The sequence below is a fragment of the Budorcas taxicolor genome, chromosome 2 (genome assembly GCF_023091745.1).
Source record: "Budorcas taxicolor isolate Tak-1 chromosome 2, Takin1.1, whole genome shotgun sequence".
Taxonomy (NCBI): Eukaryota; Metazoa; Chordata; class Mammalia; order Artiodactyla; family Bovidae; genus Budorcas; species Budorcas taxicolor.
Window position 1 is genome coordinate 11,497,548 of NC_068911.1, and position 26,268 is coordinate 11,523,815.

The window sequence follows — 26,268 nt, forward strand, 5'->3', positions numbered from 1 at the left end:
CACCAGGCTCCTCAGCCCATGGGATTTTCCAGGCAAGAGTACTGGAGTGGGGTGTCATTGCCTTCTCTGAGAAGCAAGATACTGTTTCTCAATAGAAAGTGTGAAAGATTTTAAAGTAGGTTGGAAGCCACTCTGATCAATGAAAGCAGGATGTGCTAATAGCATCCTGTGGTTCCTCATTCACTGTGCCTGGGAGACCACCTCATCCCACTCACACATTTTTTTTTTTTTTTTGATGTAATCATCTTTGGCAAAAAAAAAAAAAAAAGAAAAGAAAAAAATCATAATCCCATGGAAAAGGGACTTTTGATCTTCATAAAGGGACCAAAAAGCCAAATCAACCCCTATTTTAAGGAAAATGGGTCCTGGTATAATTTTCTCTCCCAATTTGTAAATGGTTTCTCAGTGCATTAGGCTAACACTTGATTCCCTTTTTGCAGAAGATTTCTGAAGGCTATCAAGGGTACTGAAATATTTCTTAAACTGCAGTCCTTGATTCAGTTGAAAAATGCCAATTCCTGGGTGCCCCTCCCAGATTCTCTGACTCTGAAGTTCTGAGCGATAGGGCCAAAAATCAGAAACAGCTCCCTGGGTAATTCTTATGTATGCTACGTTGGAAGACCAATAGGCATGGCAAATGAATTCATGGACTTTGGAGTCAGAAAGCACAGGATTTGAAGGCTGTAAGCTTAATAAACAAGAGAAATCAACTCGTATGAGGAAAGGAAATACATTTCATCTTTATTGGTTTAACTAAGTAAACAGGATATTTATGAAGCCTGGTGGCTGCAGAATGTCAGGTTCACAAAGATTTTATCGATGACAATCAAGCAACTCTCGGTTCTGTGAAACTGATTTGTGTGCCCTGACTTTCTCAACTCCTGTCATTTTATCATAACTTATGAGCTGGGCCCTTCCTTTTGCTTCTCACCTGTTCTGCATATGTCTAGACAGTACACTCTCCAGACTGGACAGGTGCCTGTGAACAATCGTTTGGATTCAGATATTTAACCTCGCCCATTATTTTGACACTTTTTGACAGATTCTAAACTAAGAAACAGCCAAGGGCTAACCCCACTGCCCCGAGGCCTCCCCCTAAAAGAAAAGCCTGAAATTGGCACTGGGGGTTTTGATTGGTAGGGATTCCAGGGTCTGTTTTCTGAGTCTGGCTGACACTCAGCGGAGCCAAGGTCCTCACGTGGAGTGGTGAACTGGGTTAAAGAAAGGATCTTTGTGAGACTTCCCTTGTGGTCCAACAGCTAAGATTCCAAACTCCCTATGCAGGGGGCCCAGGGTTCGATCCCTGGTCAGGGAACTAGACTTCACAAGCTGAAACTAAAGATCCCATGTGCCACAATGATGATCAAAGATCCTGAGTGCAGCATCTAAGACCTGGCTCAGCCACATGAATCAATAAATTTTTAAAAAGAATGGTGCTGGGTATTTCTTAAACTTGCTCTGATTGGAATCAAAGAACACAACTGGAGTGAGCTTAAGTAGATAATAATGATGATGCTGATGCCACCGAGGCAGTTCAGAGGCTCCAGTGAAAATCTAAACAGCCAAGCCAATAGAAAGATAGGAAGCCAGGGCTATTCCCAGGTTTTCAGCAAGGAGAGTGGGCCAGTCTTTGTTCCAGGATCCTGGTTTTACTTGACTCTGCTCTCAACACCCACTCTTGCAGGAGAGTCTGACGACCTCCCCGCCAATCACTTTCTCCATGGCCTGGCAGAAAGTGTCACACAGTGGAAACCAACATTCTGCAGCCACCAAGCTTCTTGTGAGTGGGGTGGCCCGGTCCAAACAGTAGCCCCAGGCAACCCCTCTGGCACTTACCACGATCTTAAAAAAATACAATAAAATGCAACAGAATGTAAACTCTCAGCAGACTGACAAACTGTTGAGGGAAGATGATCTATGCCTCCTATGAGGGTTCAGCGCCTGGAAACACTGGGTTTGGACTCGGCCTGTCACCGTTTGAATTGCTAGTCCCCTTACCAAAGTTGCTCATCTGATTCTCAGTATATTTCAATCCGAAAACTACTCTATTCATTTGTAAAACAGGACAGTGCTAGTACTTAATTCTCAGGTTACAGTAGGGATGAAATGTGAATACCGGCATCCACCTAACAAGGCATCACCCGGTGAGGAATTTCTTCACCTCCCAAGCTCAAATGGAAAAACTTCTGTCCGCAGCCCAGGGGGAAAGGTACAAATCTCATTAACAGACAGCAGCTGTTATTAACAAAGACTCTTTATTAACAAAGACTCTCATTAACAAAAACTCTTTGCTCAACCTGAACCTGCTGAGTGATGAGTAAACTGTCCCTTTAAATCTAAAAGAGATATACCAAGGGTAGATGTCCAGAGTTTCCAAAGAGGCCCCGTAGCAATGAAGATGTCTCCTCGGTGAACTATTTCCAATCTCCCTCCAATAAAGCCTTGACAACCACTCTCATGCTCTGCTTCTGCTTTGGGAATTATTCAAATACTTGATTGGTATAACAGGGTGAGAAATTAGTTGAAATCTTGCTCTCCTTTTCACTCATTTCCAGACTCTTCCACTCAGGGCTGGAAATAGAAATAGGGTCTGGAGTTCCACTAAGGGGAAAGTCCTATGGCCACACTTACGAGGAAACTGGAGAGGCCAGAATGTATGTAGGGCACGGGGCCAAGGCTTAGAGCCATGAGGCTTAGGGCCACGCCTTGGAACTTCAGCAGCATGGGTGTTCTGGAGGTGCATCCCTGGTGCCCGACTCGGGGACATTGCTGGACCGCGCTGGACAGTCCTGCAAGAGGAGTACAGCTGCCCCCAGCTAGCATCCCACCCTCATTTTGAAAGGACTATGTAAACTCTTGAGTTTTTATACAGTCCAATGGGGAGACATCCTAAATATCAGACTTTTTAAAATTAATTTATTTTAATTGGAGGCTAACTACTTTACAGTGTTGGAATGGTTTTTGATACGTTGACATGAATCAGCCATGGGTGTACATGTGTCCCCCATCCTGAACCCCCCTCCCACCTCCTTCCCCATCCCATCCCTCAGGGTCATCCCACTGCACCGGCCCTGAGCACCCTGTCTCATGCATAGAACCTGGACTGCAGGTTCTTAATGACCTCAGCCCGGTGGGGACACGGCATTCTATTTATAGATATTTTTTCTTGTTATGTGATTCCTATTTTTTTAACTGGAAGATAATTGTTTTACAACATTGTGTTTCTGCTATACAACAAGGTGAATCAGCTTCGTGTACACATATATCCCCTCACTTTTGAGCCTCCTTCCCACCCCACCCCCGTCTCACCCCTCAAGGTCATCACCCCTCTGGAGCACTGAGCTGAGCCCCTGTGCTACGCAGCAGCTTCCCACTAGCATCTGTCTTACACACAGCAGTGCATACCGGCCAATGCTGCTCTCCAATGCATCCCACCTCTCCTTATTTGTGTCACATTTCTTTACCTCTGCCACAGGGGAGCAATCCCTCCTTGATATATACACATATACATCTGTGTGCATGTGTGTGAGCGCACACATGCACACTCAGTCATGTCTCACTTTTTATGACTCCTTGGACTGTAGTCAGCCAGGGCCCTCTGTCCATAGGATTCTCCAGGCAAGAATACTGGAGTGGGTTGCCATTTTCTCCTCCAGAAGATCATCCTGACCCAGGGATCAAACCCATGTCTCTTATGTCTCCTGCCTTGGCAGGTGGGTTCTTTACCACTGCAGGTTCTGGGCCTGGCAAAGGAGTGTGGGTGTCTTTGAGCACCTCTGGCCACCCTGATATGACTGGGTCTGTCTACAACAAGACTCAGACTTTTGGTGAGCAGGGATTTCACGCAGAGACCCTGCCCTCATTTAGCCTGCCCTCAGCCTTGGGCTCCACTGGGCCCCTGGCCCCCAGGGTGGCCCCCAGTTACACACCACCACCGTTCCTGCACATTTTGCCTGCCCACTAGCAGCCTCACTCACTGCTCGTTGTTGCAACCGCCTTCTGCAGGGTGCTCAGAGCCTCTCTGGTCAGTGCAAACAGTCCCCCAGCTCCCTGCAGTCCAAATCGCAAGCCTTCAAACCCACCTGAGGCAACTCTCCTTACTGGACAAACTAAACCCTGAAGAAGGGTGGGCTGGGCGGGCCTGTCCTGGGCAGGAGAGAACACATGGAGCCCATTACTCTAGGGGCCCAGCACCCTGTGCTAGAATTCCTAAGAGGTGTAACTGTGTCGGCCGAGGCTCTGGGGGAGCCTGCCTCCCAGACTCACTATTGTATGTAATGTATGTATATGTGTATTTGTAAATGTGATAGAAGTCTTCTGGGAAGCCACATATATACATCTTACTATCATCTAAGCTCCGGCCTGCCCCCTGATCACTCTCTTCTCAGGGAGCAACTTCTTCAGCAGCCCCTGCTCAGTGGGCTGGACCAAGCAAAACACCATGGCTGGGGAGGGGCAGTGACTGAATGTGCTAGGTGTTCAACCCAACACCCCCTGCACCTACAACTATGGATGAAGGTAGAGTGTGGCTGGAATGAGCCCATAGCTCCTGTTTCCCCGACAGAAAACCAGTGAATCCTGGGCCCTACAGAGAGGATCCAGAGTTTGTAAGGTGCAGAAACAGAGAGGCCAGGAGGGGCCATCAGAAAGGGATCAGCAGCAGAAAAGACAGGCAGAGATTAAAAGGGAGGCTCAGACAAGAGCCAGAATAACCAGCCAGGGAAGGCAAAGAACACCAGCATCAGAAAGATAATTCTAACCTGAGATCCTATTGCTGCTGCTGCTGCTAAGTTGCTTCAGTCGTGTCCGACTCTGTGCGACCCCAGAGATGGCAGCCCACCAGGCTCCCCCGTCCCTGGGATTCTCCAGGCAAGAACACTGGAGTGGGTTGCCATTTCCTTCTCCAACGCATGAAAGTGAAAAGTGAAAGTGAAGTTGCTCAGTCGTGTCTGACTCTTAGCGACCCCGTGGACTGCAGCCTCCTAGGCTCCTCTGTCCATGGGATTTTCCAGGCAAGAGTACCGGAGTGGGGTGCCATTGCCTTCTCCCGAGATCCTATTAGTTGTATTCATGGCCATTAAATTTTATGATGATCCAGGCACTGTGCTAAGCTGTTTAGATATATTAATCTCACCTGACTCCCTAAACAACCTGGCCAAACAGTATTAAGAACTCCACCCTATAGAAGAAGAAACAGAACACGGAAGTCACCCAAGGCAGCCAGCTGATAAGCAAACGGGGAGAACGGAACTCTGGCTGGGGTGAGGGGCCATGGGGCAGGGCCAGAAGGAAGGACCTATGCTGAAGGTGAAGCTCCAATACTTTGGCCATCTGATGCAAAAAGCTGACTCATTGGGAAAGACCCAGATGATGGGAAAGACTGAAGGTGGCAGAGGAAGAGATGGTTAGATAGCATCACTATGAAGGGACATGAATTTGAGCAAACTCCAGGAGAGAGTGGAGGACAGAGGGGCCTGGCGTGCTGCAGTCCATGGTGCCACAAAGAGGTGGACATGACTTAGCAACTGAACAACAACAGTCAGCACTCGTGACTCACTGTAATCACGTTCCATAAAGTCATGGCAAACACCGAATAAGTGAACACTGAATTCACTCCTGAGGGAAATACATTTTCATCAACCAGTCAACACATGTTTTGTCTGTGTTTCTGTTTAAAGACACCTTATTGAATATATGTGTGTGTTAGTCACTCAGTCGTGTCTGACTCTTTGTGACCCCATGGACTGGGGCCCACCAGGCTCCTCTATCTGTGGGATTCTCCAGGCAAGAATACTGGAATGGGTTGCCACTGCCTTTTCCAGGGGATCTTCCTGATCCAGGGATCGAACCTGGGTCTCCTGCAGTGCAGGCAGATTCTTTACAGTCTGAGCCACCAGAGAAGCCCCATAAGATATATACTTGATTCATTAACATTGAATTCACAGACAACAACAGCACTGTAACCCTGCCCGAACAAGGCTTACCCGACACAAGCATTTTCTCCGTAAGACACATCCTAGCCTTTTTGCACTTGGGAACACCGGACAGCTCTTTAGCAGTACGCGTGGAAGCTGTTCAAAACAGCAAAATCACAACCCAAATCACAGAAATGTGGAAAGCATGATGCTAAATACACTATGAAAGAGACCTCGTCAAAGTCTGAGCAGAAACAACAGAGTGTCACCTTGATAGTTTTTTTTTCAGGTCTATGTATGTCCATAAATGCCTGGGAAAGAGCGAGTATCAATTTGATGATTACAGATAAGTCTTAGCAAGTACAGTAAGTAACCTACGAACCTTCAAGTCGTGAACTTTCAAAGATGGAAACACACATTCGCATGTCCAATCATGTACATGTGGAAGTTTGGTCATGTATCTGCATTCTCCACAAGTGGTGGTGCTTCTGTGTACTTTACAGTCCTACATATAGTAGTGCAGTATGTTTATCTCAAGCCCAGAACCTTCCATCTGTGTCAGATATGAGTGAGATCCAAGCTTGCCCCTCCATCTCCTATTGCTGATGATCCTTCAGCTCCACCATCTCCCACCTCCTCTCCCTACTGCAGTCAATAACTCTTCTTGCCTCTTCACTCAGTGCCAGCCCATGTATGCAGCCGTTGTATGGTTTTTCTAGCAGTCATGTATGGATGTGAGAGTTGGACCATAAAGAAAGCTGAGTGTCGAAGAACTGATGCTTTTGAACTGTGGTGTTAGAGAAGACGCTTGAGAGTCCCTTGGACTGCAAGGAGGTCCAATCGGTCCATCCTAAAGGAAATCAATCCTGAATATTCATTGGAAGGACTGATGCTAAAGCTGAAACTCCAATACTTTGGCCACCTAATGCAAAGAACTGACTCACTGGAAAAGACCCTGATGCTGGGAAAGATTGAAGGCAGGAGGAGAAGGGGACAACAGAGGATGAAATGGTTGGATGGCATCATGGACTCGATGGACATGAGTTTGAGCAAGCTCCGGGAGCTGGCGATGGACAGGGAGGCCTTGGCATGCTGCGGTCCATGGGGTTGCAAAGAGTCAGACACGACTGGGCAACTGAAATGAACTGTACTTTTCACGGTACTGCACTGTGAAATGAAAAATGTTTACTTTCTGTGTTTGTTTTTATGAATTATTTGTGTGAAAAGTATTATAAACCTATGACAGTAGAGTATTGTATAGCCAATTGTGTTATTTGGGTACCTAGGCTAACTTTGTTGGACTTAAAAACAAATTGGACTTACAAAGGCCCTCTTTGAACAGAAGTCTTTCTTAGGTAAGCGAGTTCACAAGTGTGGAATCAACAAGCCATGATGGTTGACAATACTTTCTCCACTAGCAGTTCTGTCTTGAGCAGGAGAAGCACCTGAGCCCATTTCCCCATCTGTAAAATGGGGCTTACATTGCCTTCTCCCAAGGTTACCAGGGAGTATGAGACTGTTGACTCAGGGAAGCAGGTGAAACGGGTTCAGAAAACTTTCACGCCTTTCTGCCTCTCTCCAGACGCATGGTGGATTACCTCCCATCCCTACACTGATGAGAAGCCTCAGCGAGGCTGAGTGATTATTCAAGGTCACACAGCTTAAAAGCATCTGACCCAAGATGCTCCTCACGGAAGGCCTCATTTGAAGTTCCGCAACCTGCTGCCCCGATAACTGCAGCATGAATGGATTTGCTTGTGCGTGTTTTTTCTTCCCTTCTCCTCTTCAATTCCTCTTCTCTCAGCCCAGGGAGACCGGCCACAGGGAGGAAGAAAATGAGCCGATTAGTCTGGGCTGGGCAAATACCATTACACAGCAAGCCTGCCGGTAGGGAGTTCATGGAGTCAAGCGTAGGCATTGAATCCCAGCGCATCACAGCACTGAAGTCATCTTCATCTTTTAGCTTCTTTCCAGGCCATTCATTCACCAAATAGACAAATATCTGCATTTTTGTAGATAAAAATGAATGCAGAAGGAGCCATTTCCAAAGATAGATGACTGTCCTTTTTCCTTCAGCAAAGTTTAAAAAGGTAAAAATTATCATATTATGGGCTCAGTGGTCATGGAGAGAAAATGAGGCCACTGCTCAACGGGGGAAATTGCTCTCCTTGCTCAGGAATGTTTTAGCATTAAATTAACTCTCCTATCTCCTGCCTGCTAATAGGAAAGCTCTCACCTCTCTGTTTGGCAGGGGATCTACATTTGCATTTAGATGGAGCTGTTGTAAAGATGGCCCTGCACAGAGGCCTCCATCCCTTATTTACAATAGCAGCCGAGTGATAAAATGATTATCACATAAGAGGTTGTTTCACTGGTTTTGATAGAGCCAGAACCAGAATGGGAAAACCTGTCATGTGAATTAGTCAATGAAAGGAAAGGATAGTTTTTCCACCTGGTGAGAGCTCTGTGGCCTCTTTGACAACACTGAGGCAGGCTAGCTCCCCGCTGTCTGACAGAACACGGCTGTCCAGACACTTATTGTTGTTTAGTTGCTAAGTCGGGTCTGACTCTTTGCGACTTCATGGACTGTAGCCTGCCAGGCTCCTCTGCCCACGGGATTTTCCAGGCAAGAATACTGGAGGGGGTGCCATTTCCTTCTCTAGGGGATCTTCCTGACCCAGGGATTGAATTGCGTCTCCTCCATGGGCAGGCAGGCAGGTTCTCTGCCACTGAGCCAGCAAGGAAGCCCTGCCCAGACACTGGCTCCCTGTAAAAAGGCAGCAGAGGCTGCTGCTTCTCACGCTCCTGCTGCTTGCTGGACAGATTCCACGTTACAGTTTGCAGATCTCTTCACATCTCATAGCGGAAGGCAACATGCGGATTGTTGTTCCCAATTTTCAGATGAGGAAACTGAGGCTTGGAGCTGGGGTGCAATGATTCTCCTTTGGCCATATGGAGAGAATGAGAGTTTGAGAGCAATTCTAATCCCAACATAATGCACGATCTTTTACCAACACACCTCCTTAATCATCCATCCATCCATCCATCCTCCTCCCAGCATCTTCTTAAGCTCCTAGAACAGACCGCACTGAAGTGAGATCCAGAGAAAAACCGTTCTGATTTCTGCAGTTCATTGTGTGACACTGGGTAGCTCCTCCCACACTCGCACCTTTTTCTAGTCTCAAAGTTTTTTATCTATAAAAGTTAAAGATTTGGACAAATGTACCAGTAAGAAAAGCTTCCATCTCCTATATAAGTGTTGCAGCTTGTTCCAACATACAGGAGCCTGTCCAGCAGACTAAGAAAATGTTCAGCTGTCAAGGGAATGAGTCCATTCCAAGCTCCAGAGCAGTGTTTCTCAGGCTTAAGCTGCCATCAGAATCACCTGAAGGGCTTGTTAAAATCTCTTGCTGGCTCACAGAGATTCAGATTCTGTAGGTCCAGGACAGAACCCAAGAATTTACGCTACTAACATGATCCTGGGTAACTCTGATGCTGCTGGTCAAGAGATGGCACTTTGAGCATCATTGCTTTAGACATAAGAAAGTTCATACCATTGCAGGAAGGACTCTGACTTGTCACTTTTTGAGCCATCACTAGAGCCTTGTCCATTTCCGCTGTTTTCCTCACCTGTGATGACATTAGATGGTACAAGCCCAACCAATGGGATATCTCACCATCCACATGCCCTTATTGGCTAGGGAAATAATGACCACAGCAACTGACCACACCAACAGATGGGCAACAGGTGAGGCAGTGGTCTTGAAAAGTTTCAATAGGAAAATTCTTACTAGTAATACTTTGCAGAAACTATAAAACCAAGTCAAGCACAGTCTTTGGAAAGCTGGTTGTCTGTCCTGTACTAAATAGCAGTATAACTTCCCTCAATCTGGTGATAGATTCAAAAAGAGACAGATTTTATATGTAGGATGGATAACCAACAAGGTTGTACTGTATAGCATAGGGAACTATATTCAATAACCTGCAACAAACCATAATGGAAAAGAATATGAAAAATATACATGCTAGTGGTAAACAGCCTGCCAATGCAGGAGACAAGGATATGATCCCTGGGTTGGAAAGGTCCCTTGGATGAGAGCATGGCAATCCACTCTGGTATTCTTGCCTGGAGAATTCCCTGGACAGAGGAGCCTGGCAGGCTACAGTCCATAGGGTCACAAAGAGTCAGACATGACTAAAGTGACTTAACATGCATGCACACAGATATATGTATATGCATAACTGAGTCACTTTGCTGTACAGAAGAAATTAACACAACATTGTAAATTAACTATACTTCATTAAACTTAAAGATAGATTTTGGCCAGATCAGCCAAATGGATCCAGAGGTGGAACATCCAAGAAGACCCAAGATAACATCCAAAAAGAACTTGTCAACTTAAAAAATAGTCACAACCTAAAAGTTGAGAGTTCTGTTTTATTCAGTGAGAATTTTTAGGATTTCAAGCCTGGGAGACAGCATCTCAAGTAACCCTGAGAGAACTGCTCTGAGAAGATTAGGGAAAGAGTCAGGTTATATAGAAGTTTTGTAACAAAGGGCAGGTTGTCTGAACAACAAAAGCATTTTCATGAATTAAAGAAAACCAAATATCCCAAGTTAAGGAGTTTAGTGCTTTCCTATGTATGGGAAAATGCTTACTGAAATCATTCCTTTCATGGGCATCTCAGCTACTCATCTGGTCCCATCACTTCATGGCAAAGAGAAGGGGAAACAATGGAAACAGTCAGAGACTTTATTTTCTTGGGCTCCAACATCACTGCAGATGGTGACTGCAGTCATGAATTTAAAAGACACTCCTTGGACGAAAAGCTATGACCAACCTAGACAGCTTATTAAAAAGCAGAGACATTACTTTGCTGACAAAGGTCCATCTAGTCAAAGCTATCAGAGAAGGCAATGGCACCCTACTCTAGCACTCTTGCCTGGAAAATCCCATGGATGGAGGAGCCTGGAAGGCTGCAGTCCATGGGATCGCTGAGGGTCAGACACGACTGAGCGACTTCACTTTCACTTTTCACTTTCATGCATTGGAGAAGGAAATGGCAAGCCACTCCAGTGTTCTTGCCTGGAGAATCCCAGGGATGGGGGAGCCTGGTGGGCTGCTGTCTATGGGGTTGCACAGAGTTGGACACAACTGAAGCAACTTAGCAGCAGTCAAAGCTATGGTTTTTCCAGTAGTCATGTATGGATGTGAGAGTTGGACCATAAAGAACGCTGAGCACCAAAGAATGGATGCTTTTGAACTGTAGTGTTGGAGAAGACTCTTGAGAGCCCCTTGGGCAGCAAGGAGATTAAACCAGTCAATCCTAAAGAAAATCAACCTTGAATATTCATTGGAAGGACTGAAGCTGAAACTGAAGCTTTAATACTTTCGCCACCTGATGAGAAGAGCCAACTCGTTGGAAAAGACCCTGATGTTGGGAAAGATTGAAGGCAGGAGGAGAAGGGGATGTCAGAGGATGAAATGGTTGGATGGCATCACAGATTCAATGAACATTCATTTGAGCAAGCTGCGGGAGATGGTGGAGGACCGGGAAGCCTGGTGTGCTGCAGTTCATGGGGTTGAAAAGAGTTGGACATGACTGAGCGACTGAACAGCAGTCAGCTATCCTGGGCCAGTACCCCATGTTTTTCACATTGAGAGCTCCCTGGGGCTCACCATAGGGAGTGGCTGCAGGCTGATGGTTGTTAAATCAGAGGTATTTTCCTCCTTCCTGAGTGCCCTTAGGCTCACAGTGGAGAGCTGGAATTGCTGATGACTGTGACATCCTTGTTTACTGATATAGCAGGAAATATTCCATTTTTCAACCTTCACAGCAGGTACTGTGCTGTGTGTCCCTCTAGACCCAGAAAGTGGTCTTGCCAATTGGTTTCTGTCTCACAGCATACAAACTGGAATCCACTCATACATCCCAGCCTGGGAGAGCATGATTGGAAAAAAATAAAAACCTCTCCAGTCTGTGCCTGGGTATCAAGAACTCCTAGTAAAATAGGATCATGAGATGGTGTCCCAGGCTTCCAATGAGTGCTTAATTGCTCAGAGAGGTCTGACTCTTTGTGACCCCATGGACTATAACCCACCAGACTCCTCTGTCCAGGGGATTTCCCAGGCAAGAACACTAGAGTGGGTTACCATCCTTCTCCAGGGGACCATCCCGACCCAGAGACTGAACCCACAGCTCTTGCATCTCCCGCATTGGCAGGCTAATTCTTTATCACTAGCACAACCTGGGAAGCCCAGAGATCACATTTAAGGGAACTTCAACTCATCATCTAGTGTGTATAAATAATTGCTGATCCTTAAGCTGAGATTTCAGCTTTCATTAAAGCATTCTGCCTTGACAACACCCAGAAAACGGGGTCAGCAGAGATGCCTGGGTAAGTGAATGAGACTGAATGGCTGTGCTGGACTCGGGGAGAGGGAGGGTTAAAAGACTGCCACCTGCTACTGTTGCTTCCACCTCTGGCCCCCACTGCGAGGTAATGACCCCTGAGAGAGAAGGAGGAAGGCCAGACAGAGTGTGGAAGGGAAATGCAGATGAAAAGAAATCAGAACGTTTTTTCTTTCATGTTTCAAGTACCAAATTATGCTTGACATTTGAATTTTCCCCAAGGCTCACTTCCATAAAATCATGCCAAATTACCTTGAAAGGGTTGGAGCTTCCCAGAGAGACTTTTGACTGTAATCAAACAGGTCTCCTCCATTGTTCCAGACACTCTGAAAGGATGTGGAGGAGAAGGGGTGGAGGGCAGGTGATGGGAGGCTGGCTAACGAATGGTGTGGAGGCTGTAGTTCTGGTCAGAGGCCCACCACTGTAAGACCAGACATAGAAGCCGCAGACATACTAGGATGCAGCCATCCCCAAGAGCTGGGAGAATATGAAGATACCAAAACATTCTAAGGCAAAGGGATGTGTAATAATCCTCATATTGGCTAACATTTATGGAGGTTGATTGCAAGACCACCTGGAGAAAGAAATGGCAACACACTCTGGTATTCTTGCCTGAGAAATCTCATGGACAGAGGAGCCTGGTGGGCTACAGTCCATGGGGTCACAAAACAGTCAGACAGGACTTAACAACTAAACAACAACAACAATATTTCAGGACAGGCACTGTGCTGGGGCCCCTACTCAAAATTTGAACTTCATGACGGCCAGGGGCTGTTATTATTCAACCTTTGAATATGAAAGCTGAAGACAAGAAAAGATGAAGTAATTAATCCTCTTCCAGATGCCAAAACCTGAGTGCAGGTGCTACTGTATTGCCTGACTGACCAGGTGTAATGCCAATGCCCCAGGAAGAGGAAAGGGGCAACCCAGTACCAAAATATCGTGCTATGTTCTACTGTGATAAGTCACTTCAGTCGTGTCCAATTCTTTGCAACCCCATGGACTGCAGCCCACCAGGCTGCTCTGTCCATGGGATTCTCCAGGCAAGAATACAGGAATGGGTTGCTGTGCCCTCCTCCAGGAGATCTTCCTGACCTAGGGATTGAACTCTCATCTCTTACATTCTCCTGCATTGGCAGGCAGGTTCTTTACCACTACTGCCACCCAGTATTGAATATCAAACTATCAATGGGTGGAACTTGCCCAGAGGCCCAGTGGTTAAGATGCTATAGCTCCAATGCAGTGGACACAGGTTCAATCCCTAGTTGGGGAATTAAGATCCCACATGCAGTGCCGTGTGGCCAAAAATCTAAAACTCAAAGTATCAATGGGCATCATTATTTGATTGAATCAACCAAATCACCCAGCTTCAGGGGCTTCATCTAGACTAACTTATATTCATTGACTGGTCAGAAACCACTCATTCTATCACATCTCTCTCCTGCTGGACATACCAGTGTCAATGTTGGATAGGCGTGGACACCAGGCTGGGAAAAATCTTATAGACCAGTGGAAGCTCACTGCTGCAGGAGGCCTTGGCCCTCTCCAAAAGGTTCTTCTAGATGTTGCCTCAGAAGCTGGACCTGCTTCCTGTGGACTCCTTGCTGACTCTACTCTCTGAGTCACCCATTCTCGTGGGTGACTGTGGTTTAAACTCTTGCTTTCACTGGACTTGGTTCTTTGCTCTTTCCAAGCAGCACTTCCCTCCTCGTGCTCTGACACCACTTTTGTTGGTCCCCACCATTTATTCACATGGATTAATGCTGAACACTCCTTACACTTCTCCATGCCAACTCTTGACCCTTCAGCAGTTCTGCCAAAGTCATCTTTCTAGAAGCAAATCTGATCATACCAACTGTCTGCTCCAAACCCTCCCACAGCTTTTGAACTCTTCTGGAATCAAGCCCAGGTGCTTCATGGGCTACACAAAGACCTTCGGGCTCTGCTCCCTGGGACCCACCTCTCTCCAAGCCCTGCTTTTTCCTCCATGCTCCACCCACTGTCCACCATCAGCATGTCTACAAACAGACAGTGCTTTTTGTATCCCCCAAAACTTTGTGGGACACCTGCTGGACACACCAGTGTCGGTGGCTCAGATGGTAAAGATTCTGCCTGCAATGTGCGAGACCTGGGTTCGAACCCTGGGTTGGGAAAATCCCCTGGAGAAAGGAATAGCAACCCACTTCAGTATTCTTGCCTGGAGAATCCATGGACAGAGGAGCCTGGTGGGCTACAGTCCGTGGGGTTGCAAAGACTCGGACATAACTGAGCAACTCACTTTGACACTTTCTTGTCCTCAGGCAGATAAAGTCGTGGTGGTGGGAGGAGGTGTGTTCCAGGCAAGCCCCTGCCCATTCTTCAGTTCTCACTCAAATGCCACCTATAGGCACAAGACCCACATATCTCTCTGAGCAATTAACAAGACGAAACAGCCACCTCCACCTCAGTGGAAGGCCCCATGGGACTGACAGAGGTGACTGAGTGGGAGTTTCAGCCAAATATGACCTCTGAATAGGCAACATGTGGAACCAACCAGTCATCCAGAAAAATATCCAGGGAAAAGTTCTCTAGCAGGAAGCAATTCTCTAATAGCATGGAAATCAAAGTGAACATTACCGAAAACGCCAGCTCTAACTCCCAAGTTAGAGGGAGCACTCCCGAGTTTGTGCTCTAGAGGAGCAAACTTGGAAAATACTGTATTCATTGCTAAGCAGGCTTTGCTCAGCTTCACGGTAGAGACAACCCCAATGAGATGGTGTGCCATGTGCCCCTCCCCCGGCAGATGGATGCCTGCCTCTGTAGGTTTCCTCCAGGCTCAGGTGCATCAGTTCAGTCTACACAGCATGTGTCTTTCTATTCCTGCCTAGAAGCCTCTCAGAACCCCAGACCAACTGGCTGCACCTTGCCCTTCTGTCTGCAGCTTCCACAGAGAACTGAAATGAAGTGAAGTGGAAGTCACTCAGTCATGTCCGACTCTGCAACACCATGGACTGAATAGTCCATGGAATTCTCCAGGCCAGAATATTGGAGTGGGTAGCCTTTCCCTTCTCCAGGGGATCTTCCCAATCCAGGGATCAAGCCCAGGTCTCCCACATTGCAAGCAGATTCTTCACCAGCTGAGCCACCAGGGAAGCCTAAGAATACTGGGGTGGGTAGCCTATCCCTTCTCCAGGGCATCTACCCAACCCAGGAATCGAACTGGGGTCTCCTGCATTGCAGGCAGATTCTTTACCAGCTGAGCTACCAGGAAAGTCCCTACAGAGAACTGGGCCCCCACCTATTTTCTGGCTTCCACTCCCACTGAATTATAAGCACCAAGGTGCTCCCAGCCTGTGGTTGCTTAGTTCTTCCTGCCTTGAACTCTACACTAACCCAAATCAATCCTGCATCTTCACTGTCCCTTTGAATACCCAAATTTGAACTTCTATCTTTTGGGGATAAAGTCCTGGTTCACCTAACCTGGGGCTCACCTGTTCTTGCCATCTTCCCCAGCCTTTGACTAAAAAAAAAATTTCTTTTCATTATATTACCTCTCTCTCTCTCTGCAGGACATATTGAGGCAATTTGCAAATGCCTCATGACATCACTCAGCTTGGTGCTTTATGGAAATAGGTTTTCAATGAATATTTGATTTGAAACATGAATGGTTTTACTTCCCAGTGATGAATTTTGACTATGAGATGGAGATGATCACTGCTAAGAGGCCCCAGTGGATGGCTGAGCTTAGAGGGCACACCAGGCCCCGGCCAGTTCTGCCCCAAAGTGGGACTCCTTTAGGGAAGTCTCTGCACTGGAGCTCCTGTTGTTGTTCAACTGCTCCCTCGTGTCCAGCTCCTTGCGACCCCGCGGACTGCAGCACACCAGGCTTCCCCGTCCTCCACGACCTGCTGGAGCTTGCTCAAACTCACGTCCATTGAGTTGGTGATGCCATCCAACCATCTCATCCTCTGTCGTCCCCTTCTCATCCTGCCTTCAATCTTCCCCAGCATCAGAGTCTTTTCCAGTGAGTCATCTCTTTGCATCAGGTGGCACAGCCATGAAATTAAAAGACGCTTGCTCCTTGGAAGAAAAGCCATGACCAACCTAGACAGCGTATTAAAAGGCAGAGACATCACTTTGCCGACAAAGGTCCACAGAGTCAAAGCTATAGTTTTCAAAGTAGTTGTGTAGGGATGTGACAGTTGTCGCTTCCGTGCACCTGGCTAAGAGCTTCCAGGAGCTCCTCCAGAGTTTCAAGCTCTTCTACCCTATCTTCCTTCCTCGTTTCTTCTTTCACAGGCATCAGGCCTGCATAATCGGGCCGCTTTCCCCACCCACACCAGAAAAGCCTGAGGGCCCCACAGGCTCCTCCTGTCCTGTTTTCACAGATAAGGCTCTTGGATTACTTGTAACTACACCTGGGCACTCCCTTCCAGGAGGGTCAGCCCTGATACAGTATCATTCCATCATTCCACAGACAAGGACACTGGGATTCAGAAGCTAAATATCATGCCTTAGGTTGTAAGCCAAGACGATATGGAACAGAGAGAATTTACGTCTTGAGAGATGAATATCACAGTTTAAAGCAGCAGTTCCCAACCTTTTGGGGGCACCAGGGACTCATTTCATAGAAGACAATTTTTCCAGAGACGAGGTGAGGGGGACGGTTTCAGGATGATTCAAGGATAGTAGGGTTAGAGAAGCTAATCTATGAGAATCTAATGCTGCCACTGTTGATCCGACAGGAGATGAAGCTCAAGCAATAATGCAAGTGCTGGGGAGAGGTTGTAAATATATACGAAGCTTTGCCTGCTCGCCCACCCACCACTCACCTCCTGTGTGTGGCCTGGTTCCTAACAGGCTATGGACCAGTACCAGGTACCAGGTACCAGTCTGTGGCCTGGGGGTTAGAGAAATTGAAAGTGTTAGTCGCTCCATTGTGTCTGACTCTGTGACCCCATAGATTGTGGTCCAACAGGCTCCTCTGTCCATGGAATTCTCCAGGCAAGAATACTGGAGTGGGTAGTCATTCCCTTCTCCAGGGAATCTTCCCGACCCAGGGATGGAACCTGCATCTCCTGCATTACAGGCAGATTCTTTACCATCTGAGCCACCAGGAAACTCCATGGCCTGGGGGTTGCGGACTCCTGGTCTAACTTGACAACTCTGCCCCTGTTAGTGGATGAATTGTCCAAGATTCCAGATAAGGATTGTTGAGGCTGAATCTGCTATGGTTTGGGCTGGGTAGATATGAGAACAGCAACACTGAGGTCTGTGCCAGAAATCAGCAAGCAAGCAGAAGGTCCAGTCTGCCACCTGGGATGAAGCAGTCAACACAAGTATCAGGAGATCATTAGGAATCATAAAAGGAAAATTTTGAAAACTTCAAATCCAGAATGACAATCCACAAATAAGACATAGCAAACAGAAAGAAGGAAGATGGGGCTGGCCAGAGTCATGCTTCCAAGGAGGTCCATGGACCGGAGTCTCCTTCACCTTGGGCTGCCTGTACCAGCCCTCCATCTCCTGACACTGCAGAGGTAACCTGGACAGATGGCACTGGAGAAAATCCAATTTCCCTCTGTGCCTTATTTCCTTCCAGTTAGAGCAGCAGGATTCAAAAGCACAATATGGATGACCATTACTGAACTGACATCATTTGGTCATTTTTCAAGTTGATGGGACTTTGAGAGTGGTGCATCGTTCATAGCCTCACGAACCGCGGAAAACAGAAAGTGTAATTGAGTAACACCTCCCACTGCATTTTCAAGGCTTCCCAGCATCTCAGGGCATGGGGCACTCTTTATCATCAGAAATACCCAAAGCACCTTACCCTCCAAAATGGTAGTCATTATACCCTCTATCTCTTGTTTGAGGAAATAGGAAACAACTGCTATGAATGAACCAATTCTTTCAAATCTGCATTTCATGAATCTCAAAATTCACAGTCATTAGAAAATTGGTAATGCATAGATGGGCAAGATGTGTTACCTATTTGGTTGTAAGACAAGGCTTTCCTTAATGGTAATTTTTGAATATATGGTATTATACTGCACTGCGACAACAATCTAGATTATCCCCATATTACAGAAGGAAAAACTGAGGCACAAAGAAATCGAATAAGTTGATAAAGGCCACTTAGTGGAACTTTGGTGATATCCAAAGTTCTTTTTAAAACTGCCAAAAGGGCACTAAGTGTGGTGTGTCAGACTCTTCCCTGGCTGTACGTGTAGAAGACAAGCAAACTTCAACTGGCCAAAACAATATTGTCTGGATTTTAAACAGGAAACAGTCAGTTTTTGAAAAGGAAAGTATTCCCAAGCCACATTTCCACCCACCCAAGCTGTGGCGGCCACCCACTGCTGACCTGGCTACCCTCCCTCTGTCTACACGTCTGTACAGCTCAGAATCCTATCCATCTGCTCCAGTGGGAACGACCTGGAGATTACCCAAAGTGGCCTGGGTCTCTCTACACCCTTAACATCCAGCACAGAGTAGCAGTTCAATAAATGATCCTTGACTGTGGAGTGAATGAATCTGAGAGGCCAAGTCAGGATAGAACTTCCATGGACTGGAACAAAAACTCAGAATAAATCCAAGTCACTAAGCCACTAATTCAAGTGCTAAGGCCCTGTACTTTGTTCAGACAGAAACTGGGAAACCCCACAGAAGCATGACCCTGGACCTGTCACTCAATGACAACCCATGAGTTGACAGTGAGATAACGAAAACCTGATCTCGTGGTCGTCAAAAACCAGTGGGTGCTGTTCTGAATACACCAGCATCATGAATTTTTAAAAAATGACTCGCAGACTCACTCTACTACCAGGCTGTGCATACCAAATGCCAAACAATAAATTACAAAGTGGAGTGGGGAATATCAGACAAATGGGTGTTTTGAGCACCATAGAGAAAAAATTTCTCCAGCCACAGCCATCTGTGGATCGAGACACAACAAACCGTTCTGTGCTTTCATTCTGAGCAGAGAGCACTGATCAATTGCCAGGTTGTCAAGCTCTTTAAAGTCTGTTTTTAAACTCAGAGGCTTGACATTCCAGAGCATAAGTGTTGTGGGTTTGCCTATGGTGGCCTGGTGTGTGTGCAGTGTGGCAATTCCAGACATGTCAACAATTCCCCACCAAAGGGAGAATTGAAATGATGTCTTTCGAGCCAGAGGATACCGCATCCACGTGCTTGCCTTGGCGTCTACCTTCCTCTGGAAGGCTTGAGGGAGGTGACCGTGTCCTGTTTATGAACTTACCGCAGCAGCACCCTGGCCTGCACCCTGGGGAAACTTGGCCACCGGCTTCACTCTCTTCATCAGCCCCTCATCCACGGGGAGCTGAGCGCTGGGCAGTAAAAGTGAAAGTGTTAGTCGCTCAGTCACGTCCGACTCTTTGTAACCCCATGTACCATAGCCCACCAGGTTCCTCTGCTCATGGAATTCTCTAGGCAAGAACACCGGAGTGGGTAGCCATCCCTTTTTCCAGGGGATCTTCCTGACCCAGGGGCCAAACCAGGGTCTCCAGCATTGCAGGCAGATTCTTTACCTTCTGAGCCACCAGGGAAGTCCCGAATTCTGGGCAGAGATGAGCCAAGGTTCTCTCTTTTGGAGAGGTGTCATGAGGGAAGGGGCTCTCCTGGGGAAGATCAACGAGATCATTCTGGGGATTAAATTGAAAAGGTTTTACCCAGTGTGGGACTTCTTCCCTCTGTCTGTAAAGCTTCTCTGCTTTCTCCCTACGAGATACACAAACCCAAGTGACTACAACTTTCCAGAACTATGGCTGCCAGCTGCATTGATAACAAAAATAGCTGACACGGATTGAGCACTTACCAACTGCTGAAATCCTTCCATGCTCTCACAGCTTGCCGCCAGCACGGAAGTGGAGCCCGCACCAGGGAGCGCAACAGCAGGACCTGAATGGGAGGAGGAGACGCTGATGTGTGGGAACCAGTCTAGGAGGCATCCCAGAGATGCACAGCAGCAGCAGGGCGCCAGCCCTTCCGCTTTTCCCCGTTCAATCCTCCAGCCACACAGAGCAGCTCGGAACAACCCGGATCTTCCCAGCTGCGACCTTTGTGTTGCTCACTGTTTGCTACCTTGATAGCCACGCTCACTCCACTCTGTCCTTCAGTGTCTGGGAGGCTTCATTCTCTGCTGCCCTAGGCTGCCTCCATTCGTCCTTTCTCTGTGCGTCCAAAGCCCCTCGGAGAGGCAGAACATAATCAATATGCAGTCTGCTGCCGCCTCACAAGAAGGGGAGCTCCTTGAAGGTGTGTGCGTGTGTGCACGCGTGCTCAGTTGCTTCTGACTCTTTGTGGCCCTTTGGACTGTAGCCCACCAGACACCTCTGTTCATGGGATTCTCCAGGCAAAAATACTGGAGGGGGTTGCCATACCCTCCTCCAGAGGATCTTTCCAACCCAAGGATCAAAATCAAGTCTCCTGTGTCTCCTGCATTGGCAGGCGGGTTCTTTACCCACTGAGCCACCTGGGAAGCTCTCTTGAAGGTAGGGACCAGGAATAAGTCATCACTGGTCCCTGACTTGGCACAAAATAGATACTCAGTAAATTCTAGATTAAGGGGACTCCCCTGGTGGTTAAGGCTTCACCTTCCAATGCAGGGGCTGTGGGTTCAATCCATGGTTGGGGAGCTAAGACCCCACAAGTCTCACAGCTAAAAGAACAAAACATAAACAACAGAAACAGTACTGTAACAAATTCAGTAAAGACTTTATAAATGGTCCATGTGTAAAAGACTTTTTAAAAATACTAGTTGAAGTCTTCCCTGGTGGCTCAGGTGGTAGAGAAGCCGCCTGCCAATCCAGGATACAGGGGACACAGGTTTGATCCCTGATTTGGGAAGATCTCCTGAAGAAAGAAATGGCAACCCACTCCAGTATTCTTGCCTGGGAAATTCCATGGACAGAGCAGCCTGGTGGGCTACAGCCCCTGGGGTTGAAAAGAGTCGGATACAACTGAGTGACTAACACCGTTGAAGGACTAGAAAACACAGCTTCATTATTATTTTAGATACAAGAAAAAGGTCCTCTGACATTCTATAGATGCCAAAGCATTCCATAATTATATGCTAATAAAAACATAACTTAATGAAACAATGCTGTCTCAAAGACTTCATTTTTTTTTTTCACTCCCATCCTCTTTGGGGTATGAAGAAATACAACTCAAGAACTGCTTAAGAGATCAATTTGCTCCTTGGTATCCCTTTTCTTACCCTTGCTACCATCCTGAAAGTAAAAGTGAAAGTGTTAGTTGCTCAGTCATGTCTGACTCTTTGACCCAAGCTCCTCTGATCTTGGAATTCTCCAGGCTAGAATACTGGAATGGGTAGTCATTCCCTTCTCCAGGGATCTTCCTGACCCAGGGATCAACCCTGGGTTTCCTGCATTGCAGGCAGATTCCCTACCACCGGAGCCACTAGGGCAGCCCATTACCATCCTAGTCTTGGGCTATTTGTCCATATAAATTTCTTTGAAAATTTCAAAATTCACTGAAATAGTCTAAGAGCAAGTAACCAGATAATGATTGATAATAGCCATTTTTAAAAGAACCCATTTTTGAGCTGGTTGTAGCTCAGGCCTTGTTGGGTTTCCCGGCTGTTTGAGATGGCAGTCTGTACACATAGTCACGGCCTCTATAATTATTCCCAAATGCAATTACATTTCCAACAGGAAATCCTTCTCTAGAAGTCATACCCAGCCCAAGCAGCTGGACCATTAAGCTTGTGGAACACTGGGTGAAAAGGTCAAAGCCTCGTTTCCATCCTGGTGGTGACTCAAAAGTAGAACAGTGCTGGAAAATGTCAATAGTGGTGGGATTAGAGTTGAGATTTTCTTATATTTTTCTGTTTCCCTTTCAGCATAATGAGGATTTACTATTTTGATCATAGATGTGATTATACATTATACTATAGACATAGTATTCGTGAGTATATCATGTGTGTGTGCCAAGTCACTTCAGTCAGGTGTGACTCTTTGTGACCCTATGGACTGTAGCCTGCCAGGCCCCTCTGTCCATGGGATTCTCCAGGCAAGAATACTGGAGTGGGTTTCATGTCCTATTCCAGAGGATCTTCCCGACCCAGGGATCGAACCCGAGCGTCTTACATCTCCTGCATTGAAAGCTGGATTTTTAACCACTAGAGCCACCTGGGAAGCCCTAAGTATATCATAGATACAGGTAGATATAATGATAGGATTGTAAAGAATCTGCCTGCAATGCAGGAGACCTGGGTTTGATCCCTGGGTCAGGAAGATCCCCTAGAGAAGGGAATGGCCACCCACCCCAGTATTCTTGCCTGGAGAATTCCAGGATAGAGGAGCCTGGTCTATGGGGTCACAAAGAGTCGGACATGACTAAGTGACTAACACTTTCACTTTTCACTGTACTATAGACTATACAATTTTATAATTACCAAAAAAAAAAAAATTGTAAATGGAGGACAAACTCAGTTTAAAAGCAAAGAAGCAGGCCTGAAAGTCTTTACATGTAAGTCAGAAAGACAAACCAGAGTAGGAGCATAAGATGAATCCAGGATTGAATCTAAACCAAACAGACATGCCTCAGAGACCATGTGTGTGTTCTGCATGGAACACATGTGTAGCTCTAAGGTTTCCAGCAGCCAATGGTGAAAAGAGAAATCTGAGCAATTCCCCAGGTCTGACCTCATACAAGAGATTCCCTGGTGGCTCAGAGGTTAAAGAAAATGGCCAACATTTCCATACTCTGGGCCCAATGGAAAAATCTCATCAAGGTCTTATATGAAGGCTAATTCTGCTAGTGGTGAGGTGAATTTTTCTGCTGGCCTGAGCTGACTGGCCAGGTTTTGCAGATAGCTCATCATTACCCCCTTGGCTTTGCCAAGTCAAGAACGCACATCCCCCAGGGCAGAGCCACCCCAGGTCCACCCTCTCTATCATTTGTCATCCACCCCATCCTCTCACAGTCCTTCTGCTGACAATTTGTCCTGCTCTAGTTTCTCTTCCGCCCCCTCCTCCCAGTTCAATCCAGCATTTAGCTGCCTTCCCAGTTCTAGACTTGCTCCTCAGACTCAGTTGAGCCTTTTCAGTTCCTGGTGGTGAAAAGCTTCTGCAAACTAGTCAGCCAGTCTTCAAAGTCCCTGTGCCTGTCGGGGAAGGAGAGGGTGGGACGAATTGGGAGGGTAGCATTGACATATAAGGGCTTCCCTGGTGGCTCAGCGGTAAGGAATCTGCTGCAATGCAGGAGACACAGGAGACATGGGTTTAATGTCCAGGTCGGGAAGATCCCCTGGAGAAGGAAGTGGCAACCCACTCCAGTATTCTAGCCCAGAAAATCACAAGCTCAGCGGAGCCTGGCAGGCTACAGTCCATAAGGTTGCAAAGAGACATGAGAGCACACACACACACATATTGACATATATACACTGGTGGTGGTGGTGCTGGTTTAGTCACTAGGTCATGTCCAACTCTTGGGACCCCATGGAGCCTGCCAGGCTTCTCTGTCCATGGGATTCTCCAGGCAAGATTACTGGAGTGGGGTGCCAGTTCCTTCCCCAATATACACACTACCGTGTTTAAAATGGGTAGTGGGGAGCTGCTGCATAGCACAAGGAACTCCGCTCGGTACTCTGAGATGAGCTCAAGGAGTGGGGTGGGGCAAGGGAGGGAGGTTCAAGAGAAAAGGATATATGTATACATAACTGTGGTGTTGGAGAAGACTCTTGAGAGTCCCTTGGACTGCAAGGAGATCCAACCAGCCCATTCTGAAGGAGATCAACCCTGGGATTTTTTTGGAAGGAATGATGCTAAAGCTGAAACTCCAGTACTTTGGCCACCTCATGCAAAGAGTTGACTCATTGGAAAAGACTTTGATGCTAGGAGGGATTGGAGGCAGGAGGAGAAGGGGACGACCGAGGATGAGATGGCTGGATGGCATCACGGACTCAATGGACATGAGTCTGAGTGAACTCCGGGAGTTGGTGATGGACAGGGAGGCCTGGCGTGCTGCGATTCATGGGGTCGCAAAGAGTCGGACACGACTGAGTGACTGAACTGAACTGAACTGATAGCTGATTCACTTTGTTGTTCTCCAAAAACTATCACAACATTGTAAAGCAATTATACTCCAGTTTTTAAAAACGTCTGCATGCCTGTTATGGCATGGGTCTGGTCACCCCCATTGCCTTCCTGCCCTTCACATCAGTCACCTTCAGGTGAAATCCGAGAAAATGAACAGTTGCTGCCTCACATGCTCAGACAGTGATCTAGAGCAGTGCTCCTCAAAGCTGGCACCTCAATCAGCGCTGGCCCACTTGACCCACCAAGAGAGACGGGCAGAAGCCAACGGCAAGCTTGCCAGAGCTTTGATGGCACTGCCAGGTCAGCCAGCCACGGGAGCACTGAATTTGCTCCTTGTGCAAAGTATAGCCTAGCTCAGGTGTGGCTGCCTCAAGCTGCTGCCAACCAGTCGTATGCTGGAGGAGCACTTATCAGTGCCTGATGGAGTGGGAATCTTTAGAAAGTCCTTCCCCAATTTGGTTTGGAAGTACAATCTAGAGCCTTGCAACCAGTCTCTTGTCTGAGCATAATAGCACCATCAGGAATTGAGTTCCTGCTACTTTCCAGACACTGTGTGAGACAAATTGCCAGCGCTTTTCCATGTAATCACACCCACTCCAGGAGGTAAGTACTACTACCATAGTCGCCATTTCTCGGCTAACACAACAGAGTCCCTGGGTAGTTCTGCACCTTCCTCTAGGTCTTGTGCAGATGGCAGAGGTAAGTGTGCCAAATCCGCTTGAATCTAAAACCCATGCATCTACTATTGCCCATCGTAGCAGGATGATGTCTGCGGGACTCAGGGAATCGGCAGGAAACCGCAGGCTGTTTGTCCTTAATGAGGAGGAAGTAACAGGTAGCTTCTTCCCCTGCCTTCCCTACCTCAGTTCTTTACACTTAGAGCTTGTTATTCCTGATTTTAAAACAATTGTTCCCATGGAAACACCCTGGCAGCTTCTCTTAGCAACCATAGCCATCTTTCACCATTTTCACAAAGTTGGTTCAAATACAAAATTGCTTTTTGAAAGAGTTTTCAGAAGCAAAAACCAAAGTGATCAGTTGACCAGAGCTTGACTTTTTACACATCTTAAGAAAATCAAGTGGCAAGTTTTACACATCTTAGGAAAAACAACTTTCTAGTGGTGTTTCAAAACTAGGTGAAAAGAGAAACACCCAGGTTTGCAGGTCAGGATAGTGTTTGAAACCTAAATAATATGCAAACTCTCAGATGTGAAATTTTCCTCTGGTTGACTAAAGTTTCACAAACTGAGAGTCTTTAAGGTTTACAGTTTTTTTAATTAATGTTTTACCGGAGTATATTTGCTTTAGAATGTTGTTAGTTTCTACTCTACAGCAAAATGAATCAGCTACGTATCCCCTCTACGTATACACATATCCCCTCTTCCTTGGATTTCCTTCCTACTTAGGGCACTACAGAGCACTGAGCAGAGTTCCTAGTGCTATATGGTAGGTTCACATTAGTTATCTATTTTGTACATAGTATCAAGCACGTATATATGTCAATCCAAGTGTCCTAATTCATCTCACCCCTCTTCCTATCTCCATGGTGTTCATATACTTGTTCTTTATGTCTGTGTCTCTATTTCACAACTAAGATAATCTATACCAAATTTCTAGAGTTTATACATGCATTAATATACAATATTTGTTTTGCTCTTTCTAACTTCACAATGTATGATGGTCTCTAGGTCCATCCAAGTCTCTACAAATGAGCCGATTTCATTCATTTTTTATGACTGAGTAATATTCCATTGCATCTATGCACCACATCTCCTTTACCCATTTCTCTATGGATGGACATTAAGTTGCTTCCACATCCTGGCTATTGTAAATAGTGCTTCAGTGAACACTGGGGTGCATGTGTCTTTTTGAAATTA